This window comes from Coccinella septempunctata, chromosome X, assembly GCF_907165205.1.
Source record: "Coccinella septempunctata chromosome X, icCocSept1.1, whole genome shotgun sequence".
NCBI lineage: Eukaryota > Metazoa > Arthropoda > Insecta > Coleoptera > Coccinellidae > Coccinella > Coccinella septempunctata.
In genome coordinates, this window is record NC_058198.1 from 1,856,274 (window position 1) to 1,861,884 (window position 5,611).

Genomic DNA, 5,611 nt, shown 5'->3' on the forward strand with positions numbered 1-5,611 from the left:
GGAGCAATTCATTAATTATGAGATGGGCAAGCGCCACTTCGACTGATCACCGCACCGTGGATAGAAGCTGCTTTTAAAGCTTGAATAAATAATGAAGTTTTAAGTAGAATTACATGATAAGCTGTTGAGGGAATCATTACCAGCTCTCACTAAAGCTCAGCTGTGTTCAGTGATATAACAAATTGTCGAAGTTAGGGCTCCTTTGCAATGAAAAGCATGGCATATAAGAATGACCTTAATGGGTGAATATATTATTACATTTAGATCGTTCTGCTCCCCAAAAAGCTCTACAGATGGAGAGACCTCCAATTTTCAGGCTCAAAGGATTCATAATAATGAATGAATGAAGAAAATAACATTCTGGATGTTGCACTTTATTTCCATTGCATTCTGTACTAGTAGATATATTCCAAATTGATATCGAATGCTTTGAGAATCTTGTGAATTAAGTCGATTATTGATTTTCTATCGCAATTAAAACCAATAGCCAGTTTGTCCCATGAATCGTTCAGTTCAATCATTTGCATTGAATCAGTGGGCCCACTATAAAAAAATGTCGAGCCAAAATCTATCGATATACGGTATTTTATCTTTATTCGTTGGGGATTTCCCTGAGGTACTTTGAAGCTACACACTTCTTCAATTCTATAAATTGACGATAACGGAAATATTTCGTGTCTGCTTCTGTTGACATATGACAATTTGTGCTCCTGCCTGTCCCCGTAAGTGCCTGTCATTCCTGATTTTCTCCGGACGGGATTCCAGGGAAAGTATCTGGGAAAAAGGAAAGAAGCGAAAATCAGGGGGTGGGAAATTGCCAACAGTTGCACCAAAGGATTATTCTTCCTTATTTATTTGAACAATTTTGTAACGACTTTATTGATTATTATGTAATTGATACTGCCTCTCCTTAAAAAAAAAACCGGGTAAGAATGGATGTCGAGGATAGGGATGAAAAAGGAAGAATGATCATCCCCCTGGATCGAAGTTGGTGATTTTCTCTCGCCTTTTGGCTAAAATGTCGCTTTTGATCAGAGGGGTTGAGCCCGGATTAAGGAGCTTTCATTCTCCGTTTTCAAATTATCTCGATTTCAGACTTCAGATGCTGAAGAACTAAGGACAAAGTCAGTAACCTTGGCAACCGTTGACCCGCTGCGATTGGCTACTTGAAAAGTGTCAATAGATACGCCCATAATATCCTCCCCCGCATCTATTTAGTGCCTGAGTACCTGCAACAGGTTAACTTCATCTATGTTTCGGAAAGGACGCCTTTCGTTCTGACTGATCGAAACAGAGCAAAATGGAACATTCTGCAAGGTCTTCACCTTCAAGGTCCACATTGGTGGTCGCTGAAATTCCCACGAGAATAGGTGCCTACAAAATGTTCATATCATTATAGAAAATATTGGGAAAAAAGGATGTAAATTTTATGAATCACCTCCATTTTTTTTTTGTACACTACCAATTTGTTGATTCATTTTGCAAAGAAAAAAATTTTGTTCAATTAATTTTTTTTGAAAGATCATAACACATTTCCGATCCTAATAAATTCAAGGGAAAAATGAGTAAATCATTGTTGGTTACCTAATAATAATCCTTTTTGTGGAGCTGCGAAGTTCTATGGGGCTGCAGATGCAAAGATGAGCATCATTAGACCAAATTTCTGTTCCGAAAGGAAACTTCCAACGAAATGCATTCATAAATACCGAGACCTGGCTATATTATTCACAGAAATGGTTGCTCACTCAGGGTGAAAGTGAAAACTTCGTCGTGGTTAATTTTGTAATTGCTGCTCAGGTGGCCTGACAAAGTAACGACAAACCCTTGTTATACGAGAGCAGAATTCAGAGCTATTACCGTGTCTTCATTCGGGGAATCAGTACGATTTATTGTCCAGCCTTTCCACGTTACGTGGAAAATTAGTTCAGAATACTCGAATGATAGGGGAGCTGAGGGCTGTATATTCAAGAGAGGGGATGATTTTCAGTGATGAAAAAATTTCACAGTGATAGTCGGCGTTCGAGTCGTTTTTCTCTCAATAAAAATCACCGTAGATGGAAATGCGATACATATTCTGAAAGAGCAACTCTTCTAGTAATAAATCTGAGAATTTCATTCATCTCGGCACAACCGTTCGGTCTTGAGGAAGTTTTAACTGACCCCTTTTTGGGAATTTTTTGATAGTCACCTTACGAGTGGATTATCTCTCAATAAAAATCACCGTAGATGAAAATGTGATACATATTCTGAAAGAGCAACTCTTCTAGTAAAGAATCTGAGAATTTCATTCACCTTAGCATAACCGTTCGGCCTTGAGGCAGTTTTAACTGACCCCTTTTTTAGAATTTTTCGATAGTCACCTTTCGAGTGGATTATCTCTCAATAAAAATGACCGTAGATGGAAATGTGATACATATTCTGAAAGAGCAACTCTTCTAGTAATAAATCTGAGAATTTCATTCATCTCGGCACAACCGTTCGGTCTTGAGGAAGTTTTAACTGACCCCTTTTTGGGAATTTTTTGATAGTCACCTTTCGAGTGGATTATCTCTCAATAAAAATAACCGTAAATGGAAATATGATACATATTCTGAAAGAGCAACTCTTCTAGTAATAAATCTGAGAATTTCATTCATCTCGGCACAACCGTTCGGTCTTGAGGGAGTTTTAACTGACCCCTTTTTGGGAATTTTTCGATAGTCACCTTTCGAGTGGATTATCTCTCGATAAAAATCACCGTAGATGGAAATGTGATACATATTCTGAAAGAGCAACTCTTCTAGTAATAAATCTGAGAATTTCATTCATCTTGGCACAACCGTTCGGTCTTGAGGGAGTTTTAACTGACCCTTTTTTGGAAATTTGTCGATAGTCACCTTTCGAGTGGATTATCTCTCAATAAAAATCACCGTAGATGGAAATGTGATACATATTCTGAAAGAGCAACTCTTCTAGTAATAAATCTGAGAATTTTATTCATCTTGGCACAACCGTTCGGTCTTGAGGGAGTTTTAACTGACCCTTTTTTGGAAATTTGTCGATAGTCACCTTTCGAGTGGATTATCTCTCAATAAAAATAACCGTAAATGGAAATATGATACATATTCTGAAAGAGCAACTCTTCTAGTAATAAATCTGAGAATTTCATTCATCTCGGCACAACCGTTCGGTCTTGAGGGAGTTTTAACTGACCCCTTTTTGGGAATTTTTCGATAGTCACCTTTCGAGTGGATTATCTCTCAATAAAAATCAGCGTAGATGGAAATGTGATACATATTCTGAAAGAGCAACTCTTCTAGTTATAAATCTGAGAATTTCATTCATCTTGGCACAACTGTTCGGTCTTGAGGAAGTTTTGACTGACCCCTTTTTGTGAATTTTTCGATAGTCACCTTTCGAGTGGATTATCTCTCAATAAAACTCAGCGTAGATGGAAATGTGATACATATTCTGAAAGAGCAACTCTTCTAGTAAAAATTCTGAGAATTTCATTCATCTCGGCACAACCGTTCGGTCTTGAGGAACTTTTAACTGACCTCATATTTTTGGGAATTTTTCGATAGTCATCTTCTAGTAATAAACCTCGAAATTTTATCGAGTTCAGTGCAGTGGCGAATCCAGGAGTGATTTTATAAAATCAATATTCAATATTCGAAAGAATTTTTCTCTCAAGTTCTCAAAGGAGGGGGCCGCGGCCCCCCACTTAAACCACCCCTGCTCATGGGTCTCAAGGGTGTTGACCGGTATTCTCAGTGCCCCTCCCCACCGGATACTAAAATCGACATAATTTTCAAGCTAGTTCACTGAGTTTCCTAGACTCTCCAAAAAAAATTAGTCGTGGCTACAACAATTATTTTCAATCCCTTTTATATTCGGTAATTTTCACAGGAATTTTTTGTAGAATGCAGGTGCCCTTTGAATTATACAAAGTGGAATCTATTACTGTCTTGAAAAACTTCAACTGCAATTTCGTGGGGTAAATTATGGAACGTGGTAATAATATCTGTCAATTTTACATCGATAAGGTTCAACCAAAACCCCCTTCTGAAAAGGAAGCAATATCCTCATGAATATTTATGGAGATTCCTTATGAGATAATGAGGACTCAACAATGCGCACAGGATTTCTGAAAAACTTATGAATTCGAAACAGTAGTAACAACCTGAAGTCGTTCAAGTTAACATACATTATTCGAAGAATAACGCACTTTTAAAGTATAGGATATTTCCATTGAATAATAACGATGTATATTTATGAAAGGAAATGAACTTTTTTATCGCGTAACCTCTGACACCGCACACAAAGGATGGAGGAGTTGGAGTGACACTTTTCATTTAGTCCGGATCCGAATTCCAAAAGTTATCAGCCGTAAAAATGCTCGACGCAACACTGGCGTTTTCAACTAAAAAATATGTTCTTTTCAAAGATTGACTGATAACGGAGATGACTCCATTCAAAAGTCGCTATTTTCAAGAACTATTCTCGGGCGTTTCGAATTGAATTTTCAAGGGGGATGAATCAGGCATTGATTTCCAACTGTCTGTCGAATATTCGAGTGAAGGTTACTTTGTCGTAGCAAAAATAGGAGTTATTTCACTGGGATGTCTTTTCTCAATCTTTTCCAGATGTTTCCCAAGAACTTCTGATAAGGATTCAGAATAACAGTGTATATGAATACTTCACAAGCACTCGATTTAGCGTAATAATCGAGAACTCAGCCTCTTATGGGATAGTCTGATAGAGGAACCGTTTATTTCTTTTCATTCCCGAATGAATACAGCTGGCCCTAATGTCCTGAGTCCGGCAAAAATGACACCTTTACAAACATGATAACTGCAATGGTTTCGGTAATTCGAAATTCATTAATCACCCTCGAACTGTGGACAAATTTCAGCCCAGATATCCAGCATAAAGAAAAACTATTAGCAAGAACGATTAGCAGTTGGTTGGAAAATATGTAACACACCTATTTGTTGACTTGAAAAGGGTCCAAAATTCGACCTGAAAAGATTCATTCATCATTCACAGTCTGTCTGAGCCAGGTTTTTCCCAGTAAAGTTCCGGAATTCTCATATATAGGATGTAGAAATGATTCTTTCATAGGTATCTCGAATCTTGGAGTTACCCATTTCGTTAAATGAATTCATGCGGCCTGTAATGCCAGAATTTATAGGACAAATCAGACTTTATCTGGTCAGGAATGACGCAATCCATGCCTTGTTGTATTCCCAATCTTTAATAGCTCGAATTGACCTTTAATTGACACCAATAAAATTCTTAAAACAGAGCGACAAATGTTCTGGCGCCGAGTCAAACATTGCAATCGTATTTTTTAAATTGGGAGACCAACTCTACTCATCTGCAATGGCTCACCATCAGCTATGCAGGAAATGTTAACTCATTTTTAGGAAAAACACACTCAATTCATGTTTTGCCACAAAACAATTTCTCTCTCTTTCATTATTTCAATTATGTCTTTAGTAGGTTATGTTATTTGTTCTGAGAAATTATTATGTATGTGCTTTGGAGTCTACGGAATGGAAATTTTTCCATTTTTATTGCGTAGGTACGAGGAAATGTTTAGTTTTGGTTTCCGATTCAAACAATGGAA